The following is a 12,272-nucleotide window of genomic DNA, read 5'->3' as shown; positions in this document are numbered from 1 at the left end:
ATGGAGAGAGAGAGAGAGAGAGAGACATTTACAGTTAAATATATTATAATGGAGAGAGAGACACACACGTTTACAGTTAAATATATTATAATGGAGAGAGAGAGACGCACATGTTTACTGTTAAATATATTATAATGGAGAGAGAGACACACACGTTTACAGTTAAATTTATTATAATGGAGAGAGACACACATTTACAGTTAAATATATTATAATGGAGAGAGACACACACATTTACAGTTAAATATATTATAATGGAGAGAGAGACACACACATTTACAGTTAAATATATTATAATGGAGAGAGAGACACACATTTACAGTTAAATATATTATAATGGAGAGAGAGACACACACATTTACAGTTAAATATGTTATAATAGAGAGACACACACATTTACAGTTAAATATATTATAATGGAGAGGCACACATTTACAGTTAAATATATTATAATAGACACACATATTTACAGTTAAATATATTATAATGGAGACACACACACATTTACAGTTAAATATATTATAATGGAGACACACACACGTTTACAGTTAAATATATTATAATGGAGACACACACTCGTTTACAGTTAAATATATTATAATGGAGACACACACACACATTTACAGTTAAATATATTATAATGGAGACACACACACATTTACAGTTAAATATATTATAATAGACACACACGTTTACAGTTAAATATATTATAATAGACGCACACGTTTACAGTTAAATATATTATAATAGACACACATATTTACAGTTAAATATATTATAATGGAAAGAGAGACACGCACATTTACAGTTAAATATATTATAATAGACACACACGTTTACAGTTAAATATATTATAATGGACGAACACGTTTACAGTTAAATATATTATAATAGACACACACGTTTACAGTTAAATATATTATAATAGATGCACACGTTTACAGTTAAATATATTATAATAGACACACATATTTACAGTTAAATATATTATAATGGAGAGAGAGACACACACGTTTACAGTTAAATATATTATAATAGACACACACGTTTACAGTTAAATATATTATAATGGAGAGACACACATTTACAGTTTAATATATTATAATAGACACACATATTTACAGTTAAATATATTATAATGGAGACACACACACATTTACAGTTAAATATATTATAATGGAGACACACACTCATTTACAGTTAAATATATTATAATGGAGACACACACACATTTACAGTTAAATATATTATAATGGAGACACACACACATTTACAGTTAAATATATTATAATAGACACACACGTTTACAGTTAAATATATTATAATAGACGCACACGTTTACAGTTAAATATATTATAATAGACACACATATTTACAGTTAAATATATTATAATGGAGAGAGAGACACGCACATTTACAGTTAAATATATTATAAGAGACACACATATTTACAGTTAAATATATTATAATGGAGAGAGAGACACACACATTTACAGTTAAATATATTATAATAGACACACACGTTTACAGTTAAATATATTATAATAGACAAACACGTTTACAGTTAAATATATTATAATAGACACACATGTTTACAGTTAAATATATTATAATAGACGCACACGTTTACAGTTAAATATATTATAATAGACACACACATTTACAGTTAAATATATTATAATGGAGAGAGAGACACGCACATTTACAGTTAAATATATTATAATAGACACACATATTTACAGTTAAATATATTATAATGGAGAGAGAGACACACATGTTTACAGTTAAATATATTATAATAGACACACACATTTACAGTTAAATATATTATAATAGACACACACGTTTACAGTTAAATGTATTATAATAGATCCACACATTTACAGTTAAATATATTATAATAGATGCACACGTTTACAGTTAAATATATTATAATAGACGCACACGTTTACAGTTAAATATATTATAATAGAGACACACATTTACAGTTAAATATATTATAATAGACACGCACATTTACAGTTAAATATATTATAATAGACACACATTTACAGTTAAATGTATTATAATAGACACACACATTTACAGTTAAATATATTATAATAGACGCACACATTTACAGTTAAATATATTATAATAGACACACACGTTTACAGTTAAATATATTATAATGGAGACACACACACATTTACAGTTAAATATATTATAATAGACACACACGTTTACAGTTAAATATATTATAATGGAGAGACACACACATTTACAGTTAAATATAATGGAGACACACACACGTTTACAGTTAAATATATTATAATGGAGACACACACACGTTTACAGTTAAATATATTATAATGGAGACACACACGTTTACAGTTAAATATATTATAATGGAGACACACACACATTTACAGTTAAATATATTATAATAGACACACACATTTACTGTTAAATATATTATAATAGACACACATGTTTACAGTTAAATATATTATAATAGACACGCACGTTTATAGTTAAATATATTATAATAGAGAGACACACACATTTACAGTTAAATATATTATAATAGACACACAAGTTTACAGTTAAATATATTATAATAGACACGCACGTTTACAGTTAAATATATTATAATGGACACGCACGTTTACAGTTAAATATATTATAATAGAGAGACACACACATTTACAGTTAAATATATTATAATAGAGACACACGTTTACAGTTAAATATATTATAATAGACACACACGTTTACAGTTAAATATATTATAATAGGCACACACGTTTACAGTTAAATATATTATAATAGACACACACATTTACAGTTAAATATATTATAATAGAGAGACACACACACGTTTACAGTTAAATATATTATAATAGACACACGTTTACAGTTAAATATATTATAAGGCCTAAAATATTTGATTCTTTTTATTTTAGTCATTGAATAGCTCATAGCCATCAGAAGAGTTAATTTTTGCACAATGGGTACTTTTAGGTTAGAAGGGGAATGAAGTAACTTGAGTCTTTCAAGCTATTTTTTCCATAAAGAGTTTTGAAGCATTTTTGACCTTGACTTGCAGCAATTGAAATAGTTAATCTATTACAGCTCAGAAGTGGTAAGTAATACTTTAACTAAACTTAAGGATCTGAACAGAAAAAGTGAAACCTCTCCACATGTGGTACAAAACAGTTGTCAGTACTAAAGTGCAGATTCGATGTTAGCTGTTCGGCATAAACGTAAATCCATTCTCATTCATATTTATTTCTCCCTTTCATCCAGTTCATTAGTCTGTCATCCGTTACTAACTCTGTCCAATCATCTGCCACTGTTTCTGTCCATTTCCCCACAAACCTAACTTTTTTGTATTTAACCGTCGATATTACTGTTTCACAACACTGGCCTTGTTGCTTTCTAAAGACTTATTTTCTGTCTTTATGTACATACTGGACATGCATTATTGTTTTACGAGTGTTTATCACATGCCCTGACATTTCATAAATATCATAGGCTTAATCAGGGCAAACAAGTAAAGCAATATGAGTCAGAAGTGTAATATAATGTTGGCCATAATTACGGTTACCATCATTGTGATTCAAATATACTATTTCAAGTAAATCTATTACTTCTGCATTAATTTCCTTTAGTTTCACATCTACCTGCTACCTACACATCTCAGCACTAGTTTCTCAAGTGTCTTAATAATAAGTCAACTCCAGCGGAACTGTCTTCAAGTCATAGAACATCAATCACAGTCCATCAAAATCATATGAACATGATTCACAGCTGAGATTACAAAACCAACAAAAGCAATTCATTTTTTGCACACACCTACCCCCTGCTATTTACATACACCAAATCTAGCATTGCAATATCTTGGTGAAAAGAGAATTGAGAAGGATAGAGGAATCACAGTCTTTCTTGCACAAATCCACAAATTGCACATTAGTGACTGACATTTAGAATGGTCTCACTGGTGTTTCTCTTTTACCCTGGTACTAACTAAATTTATGCCACTTTAGATATTGAGACATATGTTAGCTTCTTTGTGAATCTTCATAGACTTGCACAATATTCTTAAGATTTTTGTTGTCTGGCTGATTTAATGGTGTTGCAAAGAAATGACCCCAGATTATGCCATCTTAAAACTAAAATGCATATTTCCAAACTTTTAACCAACTCCACAGTATCAAAATGTAAGTTGTTTCTTCATGCACATATGTCGAGGCATGAAAGTCAGACACAAAAACAGTCACTGAATCAGCTCACAGATTGTTTTCAATAAATCAATCTCACACGTGGTATTGATGTCCATTGTACTGCAAGTGACCTGTTCTCTGTTTGGTCTTTGAAGAGATTTGCCTGTCCCTAGCTACTCCCTGTGTTCATTGTACCTTGCATGACCTGCTCTCTGTCTGGTCTTTGAAGAGATTTGCCTGTCCCAAGCTACTCCCTGTGTCCATTGTATCTTGAGTGACCTGCTCTCTGTCTGGTCCTTGAAGAGATTTGCCTGTCCCAAGCTACTCCCTGTGTCCATTGTACTTTGAGTGACCTGCTCTCTGTCTGGTCCTTCAAGAGATTTGCCTGTCCCAAGCTACTCCCTGTGTCCATTGTACCTTGAGTGACCTGCTCTCTGTCTTGTCCTTGAAGAGACTTGCCTGTCCCTAGCTACTCCCTGTGTCCATTGTACCTTGAGTGACCTGCTCTCTGTCTGGTCCTTGAAGAGATTTGCCTGTTCCAAGCTTCTCTCTGTGTCCATTGTACCTTGAGTGACCTGTTTTCTGCCTGGACCTTGAAGAAATGTGCCTGTTCCAAGCTACTCCCTGTGTCCATTGTACCTTGAGTGACCTGCGCTCTGTCTGGTCCTTGAAGACATTTGCCTGTCCCAAGCTACTCCCTGTGTCCATTGTACCTTGAGTGACCTGTTCTCTTTATGGTCCTTGAAGACATTTGCCTGTTCCAAGCTTCTCCCTGTGTCCATTGTACCTTGAGTGACCTGCTCTCTGTCTGGTCCTTTAAGAGATTTGCCTGTTCCAAGCTTCTCCTTGTGTCCATTGTACTTTGAGTGACCTGTTCTCTTTCTGGTCCTTGAAGACATTTGCCTCTTCCAAGCTTCTCCCTGTGTCCATTGTCCCTTGAGTGACCTGTTCTCTGTCTGGTCCTTGAAGAGATTTGCCTGTCCCAAGCTACTCCCTGTGACCATTGTACCTTGAGTGACCTGCTCTCTGTCTGGTTCTTGAAGAGATTTGCCTGTCCCAATCTTCTCCCTGTGTCCATTGTACCTTGAGTGACCTGTTCTCTTTTTGGTCCTTGAAGAGATTTGCCTGTCCCAAGCTACTCCCTGTGTCCATTGTACCTTGAGTGACCTGTTCTTTTTCTGGTCCTTGAAGAGATTTGCCTGTCCCAAGCTTCCCCCTGTGTCCATTGTACCTTGAGTGACCTGCTCTCTATCTGGTCCTTGAAGAGATTTGCCTGTTCCAAGCTACTTCCTGTGTCCATTGTACCTTGAGTGACCTGTTCTCTGTCTGGTCCTTGAAGAGATTTGCCTGTCCCAAGCTTCTCCCTGTGCAGCAGTTGTGAATGTCCTGAAACACTTTTGTCTGTTACATCTTTTCCTGGTCCTTTTGTTCTGCTGCTCTATCTGCAAATGTTCTTGTCAAGATAATCACTCTTTTATTTCCATCCTTCATTCTTAAGAGGTCTAAGAAATTTTTAAATTCATCCCAAGATAAGACATTGTCTGCAGTTTTTTTCTTTTTTCTTCTTCTTTTTTTTTAACCAGAGATACTATGCAGTTCTTCAAAACCAGCAAATGATCTGGAAATAATCACTATTCAGAACTGTATTATAGTCAGAAGGAACATTCATTTTCAGTTGTTCAGTCTTTGTTATCTGTCCATACCTTCACTTTCTGTTACTCCTGTGGTCCCTCTGTACATTATACTGTCACCTTGTGTTACTCCCATGGCCCCTCTATACATTCTATACTCCTGTGGCCCCTCTATACACTATACCATCACCTTCTATTACTCCTGTGGCCACTCTGTACATTATAGCATCACATTATATTACTTCGTTGTCCAGTCTGTACATTATAACAGAGCACAGTGAGTCAGAAAATGAATTTTGTGAATTAGGCATGTCTGCTATTTTTTCCAATCCTTCCTGCATGTCAGCACTGCAATACTCTTTCTCCCCTTCTGTCTTTCATTGTGTGTAGGAAACACCACTCTCCACTGAAAGGAATGTTTTCTCTGTTCTGCTCTAGCAAAAGCAGTTATCCTTAGTGCCCTAATCAAAATTATGTCATTTGGCATAGATGCCAGTCTGGGTACCTCCTGTAAAAGAGCCATATGCTCAGTGGGGTGTATCATGTCCACAAATTTTTGAACAAAAAGAAATGAGCACATTAAGTATAAGAGCATGATTCTAGATTTTTCATGTCTGATTGTCTAGTTTGTTTTCTTCTAATTTTGTGCCCCACACATCTTGCACTTTAAAATGCACAGGTGGAGCACTGATGAAGATAAGTACTGTGTAACCACTGGAGTGGAGGACAGGTACAGCCCAGCCAGTATGTATGTAATCATGCAGGAGAGGCACTGTGTAACCTGGGGAGTATGTGACAAGTACTGCCTAACCAGAGTATGTATGCATTAGAACAGGAGAGGCACTGTGCAACCTGGGGTGTATGGGACAGGTACTGCCTAACCAGAGTGTGCATGCATTAGAACAGGATAGGCAATGTGCAACCTGGGGATTATGGGACAGGTACTGCCAAACCAGAGAGTGCATGCATTAAAACAGGATAGGCACTGTGCAACCTGGGTTGTATGGGACAGGTACCGCCTAACCAGAGTGTGCATGCATTAGAACAGGATAGGCACTGTGCAACATGGGGTGTATGGGACAGGTACTGCCTAACCAGAGTGTGCATGCATTAAAACAGGATAGGCACTGTGCGACCTGGGGATTACGGGGCAGGTACTGTCTAACCAGAGTGTGCATGCATTAGAAAAGGATAGGCACTGTGCAACCTGGGGAGTACATGACAGGTACTGTCTAACCAGAGTGTGCATGCATTAGAACAGGATAGGCACTGTGCAACCTGTGGATTACGGGACAGGTACTGTCTAACCAGAGTGTGCATGCATTAGAACCGGATAGGCACTGTGCAACCTGAGGAGTACATGACAGGTACTGTCTAACCAGAGTGTGCATGCATTAGAACAGGATAGGCACTGTGCAACCTGGGGATTATGGGACAGGTACTGTCTAACCAGAGTGTGCATGCATTAGAACAGGATAGGCACTGTACAACCTGGGGATTATGGGACAGGTACTGTCTAACCAGAGTGTGCATGCATTAGAACAGGATAGGCACTGTGCAACCTGGGGAGTACATGACAGGTACTGTCTAACCAGAGTGTGCATGCACTGCAATAAGACAGGCACTGTTTAATGGTGGTGGCACTCATGCACAACTGATGTTGTGTAACCTGTGGTTGCATTGATACAGATAGTGTGCAACTTGTGTCTGCAGGTGTGAAGTGGAAACACTGTACATGCAGTGGTTGCACTAGTGCAGGACAAACAAGCATTGTATAACCAGTTGATGCAAGAGTGGAGGGCAGGTGCTGTGTAGCTAGTGTATGCGCCAATGCATTACAGATAGTGTGTAGCCTTTCTGCACTGCTGCAGGACAGATAGTGTGTATTGTGTCTTCACTGCTGCAGGACACAAAGTGTATAACCTGTCTATACTGCTGAAGGACAGATAGTGTGTATCATGTCTGCACTGCTACAGGACAGGCACTGTGTATCGTGTCTGCACTGCTACAGGACAGATAATGTGTATTGTGTCTGCACTGCTGCAGGACAGATAGTGTGCATGTCTGCACTGCTGCAAGACACAAAGTGTATAACCTGTCATACTGTTGAAGGACAGATAGTGTGTATCATGTCTGCACTGCTACAGGACAGATAGTATGTATCGTGTCTGCACTGTTGCAGGACAAATAGTGTGTATTGTGTCTGCACTGCTACAGGACACAGTGTATAACCTGTCTGTACTGCTGTAGGACAGATAGTGTGTATCGTGCCAGCACTGCTTCAGGATACAACGTGTATAACCTGTCTATACTGCTGCAGGACATACAGTGTGTATCGTGTCTGCACTGCTGCAGGACAGATAGTGTGTATCGTGTCTGCACTGCTGCAGGACAGATAGTGTGTATTGTGTCTGCACTGCTGCAGGACAGATAGTGTGTATCATGTCTGCACTGTTGCAAGACAGATAGTGTGTGTCCTGTCTGCACTGCTGCAGGACAAGTAGCATGTAACCTATGGTGGCAGAAAGAGAGCACATACTTTGTAACCTGTGATTGTAATGACACAGGACAGGTGTCATGTATACTAGGTTGCCTGAATTATCAGAAGCTTGGCTTGATGAACTAAATTCACAATACAAAGACAGAGGTAAATTGCAGATCACAGAATGTTTAGTTTCATGATTTGCTTAGAATATGACATGTTATTTACTGGCTTGTGCCATTGCAAGAAGGAGTTTGTAATACTATAGCATATATTAATACATCCCTGTAGTAAATTCTTCCAAAAAAGTTCTGGTAATTGTGTGAATTAGAACTCAGAAAGAGCTGCTCTACATGGAACTAATCCATGTGATTCAAAACAAATAGGACCTATTAAATGGGTCAACACTGAAGTGAAACCAGACAAAAATTCATATTTATATAGATCCACCAGTCCAGAATAAAGCTATAAAAAGAAAGCATTATTCATTCTGTACAGCTGAAAGAACAGTGTCTGCCATGCCAGAAGCAAAATATTTTTTTTGTTTGATACAAGCCAGGACTTTTGGCAAATACTTCTTGATGAGAAAAGTACAAGCAGTGGACTTTTATTTGATCTTAGAAATGTGGTGCTGCGGTAGCGTTGTCGCCTCACAGTAAGATGTTGTCCTGTTCGATTCTCAGCTAAAGTGTCTTCTGTGTGGAGACATGAGTGAATGGGCGTACCTTCGTTGAAGGTTGTGCATCAGGCCTGGCAAGTCAGTTACGTAAAAATCTACTGCCATCATTAGCGGACCGGAGTTCTGCTGTGGCGACCCCTAACCGGGAAAAGCTGAAAGATACAACAGTCAGTATCTATATTGTTCCACAGAACTGATGCAGATATAATTGTTGCTAATACAGTTGATAATACACTAGTATAGAGACAAACCAAGGAAAACATACTGTGAGACTGACTTCAGTTACTAAAAAGGTTGAGTCAAAATTAACTCAAGCTGAATAAGAATAAGAATCATTTCAGAACTACAAAAACTAAGATACAGTACCCAAGTCTAAATATTAAATATATTTGCTTCAACCTGAGGGCAAAGAAGCTCTTGTAAGATTTCTTGGAACGGCATGTTTGTGTTGAATACTTATGCTGTACAGGTGGGATGTGTTTTATTATTAACTAATTTCCTGGATCATGATGTAAGACTGTATTTAGAATGAAGAGCAAGATAGCTTTGAAATGTCTAAACAGTCAATTACTGAAGTAACCGCATGAAGTATTTTGATATGAATAAGCCAGTCACAGGTAAATGCAAGTCAGAATTGTAGTGGTACAGGGATTTTTAAGAAGGTACACTAGCTGTTTGGGAGCCAAGAACCTCTACAGGAAAACAAGAGGATGTATGTGAAATCAGAAAGAAGAGCTTCTTGCCATATTGCATTATATGAAAGTTTCATGAATATATTTATGGGAAATCTTTGCTGATAGAAACCAGGAAGTCCTTGTGCAAAGTGTAAAATATGAGGTGATTCTTTTGACACTGTGGGAGTTTGACTTAATTGTGAAGTATAAACTAGGAAAGGAAATGTATATAGCAGGTATGCTGAGGCATTCATATTTGCCAGCTGATTTACTTCAATAACAATCTGGAAGTGAAATGGACAGTCCTACAGCTGAAAACACTACGCACACCAGTCACAAATACTAAGAACACATAATCTGTTCCACATCAATACAAGTTATATTCTTCTAATGCCTCTGAGCTAACTCTCTACAAACTTGGAGCTGAAGCACTAGAAATATAAACTACATTGTGGTGTTATAACATATTTGAGGAACATTTTTGTTATAATTAAACAGCTGCCTAGCAGAAAAGAGAAAAGAACTGCATTAGTATTCATACAGATTTGTGTGTGTTTTTTGTTCTAATTGCATAGTTGTCTTAAAAAATAAAAAGTTGAAACTCTTTCAACAATGTTTTCACAGGAATCCAGAGTCATATAACATATGAAAGCCTAAAGTACATACACGTTATTAACATAAGGTGCACAGGCAGTCAATGGTAACTGATGTCTGAAAGTGCACGTAAAATAAAATCTTTGTTGTTATTTGGTTATGGAATGGTTAACCTCAGGGATCAGTAAGTAAAGTCTCTTAAGTATAGGGGTCAGGTAGTTGGAGAAAAACTGAAATCCTTCTCAGGGAATCAGGTAATTTAGTTTATGACTCTACCAACTCCCCTTTGCATGCCTGCCATGTTCCAAGGGGGTGCCATGCAATTGTTACACATGAAGAGTGAGCTTCCCAATTTACATGACCATCACCTTAGTAGCAATAATAATTTCTCCAGTACCCAAACAGCAATGTGAACTCATCATCTGGGTCATAATCTGGACTTCATACCTGTACACCACTGCACTGGCTACAAGCCTGCTGTACATTTAGTGTAGATCCAGCATTGAATTATTATAGGTGTTGTGAATGCATACATGATGCATCATGGTCACTGTAGTTTCTGTGTAGATTCTGCAGTTGATGCATGTGTTATGCTAAGGTGCAGTAGCATGCATTGCATGCTACTTTTCCAGAGTTTTATCACCTGTCCACTAAATGTCCGCACCCATATCCCCTGACTTATATAAAGGCATCATCAAAGCCAACATCTAGTCATTTTAAGCCATAGGTAGGGCTACCTAAAAGGATGAATAAGCTTATGAAAGGCTCTAAATATTAGTGAAAACCCTGTTAATGCATGTAGTAGCAACCCTCTGTTCCTTATCAGACACCGGAAACATCCATCCATTTTCTACTGGTTTGCTTGTCGTTCATCTGCCTGCCTTTTCCACAGCTTCTTGCCCCTTTCTTATTTATCGATACTCTACTTTGTCTGCATGTTTTCTGAATGCAGATGTGAAGGATGTATGCCTCCACAGTGCTTGATCGTTGACGTCTTACCCCATCTGACATGCATCTACAAGTCCAGTGACTAGTCCAGTCCACTGAATTAGTACCTCATTTTAATTCCATGTACTGTGCCTATCCAATTCTTTACTGAGGTCTACTTTGGCCTTCTCCAGAGGACCATCAAAGTTTTGACTGTCTTCTAAAAGTTGTTCTGTCCTTCCAGTCCTTGGTCTCTGATAACCCACACCTTTGTTTTCTCTAGCTCCCTACACATTCTGAATTAGTTAAGCAGTCTGACTTTTCCTCCTGACTTTCACATAACTTTCTCTTCTTCCATTTCTGCAATAATATATTGTATTTTCAGCAAGATGTTCACTTCCTTATATCCTCAGGTTTTGCCTCACCAACACAACAAACCTTGGCCACTTATATCTATAAGCTTCTAATGGCTTCATAAAATTGTATGATTGAAACCTACCTACACGCCACAAACCTGAAGTTAATGGGGTACACTCACTGCCACATGTTTACCTTTCCTAGACATCTCCTGGCATTGCCGTGATAGCCCTATTCTGTCCTAAACTTTGCCATTGAGCAGTGTTATACCACTGTGTTCCCTGTCCTCTTATTACCCATTCGAATCCCTGCAGCCCTAGATGCCCGCTGCCCTTGCAGTGTATGTATTCATTCATGCTTAAGTTCATTAGTCCGAGTATCTGAGAACAGAACCCAAACATTAGAAGGTCACTTCTGTATTTCCACTTTATTTCTTTATTTGTATATTTATTTATTGACATTTGATTACTGTGAAAGTTTGAATGGGTAGAGAAATGGGGAGAAAAACTCTGAAGTATTGCAAAACATTCTAAGAATAATAATTTTACAGCCTTTAAAAATAATACAAAAGAAAACAAATACAGTTTAAATAATTATACCTAATTCGATATAATATTAAAATGCTGGTTAAAAGTAGATACAAGTTGTACAGCAATGATTTGACAGAGAACTTTTAGTCAGATTATAGAGAAATCAAAGTTAAGTTAGTATAATATAAACAGG

The 12,272-nt window shown here is 37.0% G+C and overlaps 1 protein-coding gene across 2 annotated transcripts in view; it reads left to right on the top strand.

The window, feature by feature from the left end:
* The window catches only part of PRR15L (proline rich 15 like), a 211,430-nt gene that overhangs the window by 74,117 nt on the left and 125,041 nt on the right, over window positions 1-12,272 (top strand). The window lies entirely within an intron of this gene.

Source organism: Protopterus annectens, chromosome 13.part0, assembly GCF_019279795.1.
Source record: "Protopterus annectens isolate FY-2018-M chromosome 13.part0, PAN1.0, whole genome shotgun sequence".
In the NCBI taxonomy this organism is placed as follows: domain Eukaryota; kingdom Metazoa; phylum Chordata; order Ceratodontiformes; family Protopteridae; genus Protopterus; species Protopterus annectens.
This window is presented reverse-complemented; position numbering and strand designations above follow the sequence as displayed.